This window comes from Colobus angolensis, unplaced genomic scaffold (genome assembly GCF_000951035.1).
Source record: "Colobus angolensis palliatus isolate OR3802 unplaced genomic scaffold, Cang.pa_1.0 Scaffold64, whole genome shotgun sequence".
NCBI classification, from domain to species: Eukaryota; Metazoa; Chordata; class Mammalia; order Primates; family Cercopithecidae; genus Colobus; species Colobus angolensis.
The window spans coordinates 1,374,670-1,375,194 of NW_012120043.1; positions in this window are offsets into that span (position 1 = coordinate 1,374,670).

Consider the following 525-nt stretch of genomic DNA (forward strand, 5'->3'; position numbering starts at 1 on the left):
CCTGCGCTCCACGTGTCTGGGGGAGGGGCTGCGAGGGCACTGTTCCATTTAATCAGGCACGAATCCCAGCTGTGCCGACCAGCCCCGTAATATAGATGAGGAGACCGAGGCCCAGCGGCTAATTCACCCACTCAAGGTCCACCTGCATGGCCAGGATGGGTGCAAGCCCCGGAAATGCTTGTCCTTAACCACAGTGCTTTCTCCCCTCCCTCCCGAACTAGTTGTCTGGCCCATTTGCCTGCTTCTCTTAAAACTCCCCCAGGTGGGCGCAGTGGCTCATGCCTATAGTCCCAGCACTTTGGGAGGCTGGGGCGGGTGGATCACCCGAGGTCAGCAGTTCAAGACCAGCCTGGGCAAAATGGTGAAACCCCGTCTCTACTAAAAAATACAAAAATTAGCCAGGCATGGTGGTGGGCGCCTCTAATCCCAGCTACCCCAGAGGCTGAGGCATGAGAATTACTTGAACCCAGGAGGCAGAAGGAGTTGCAGTCAGCTGAGATCGCGCCACTGCACTCCAGCCTGGGC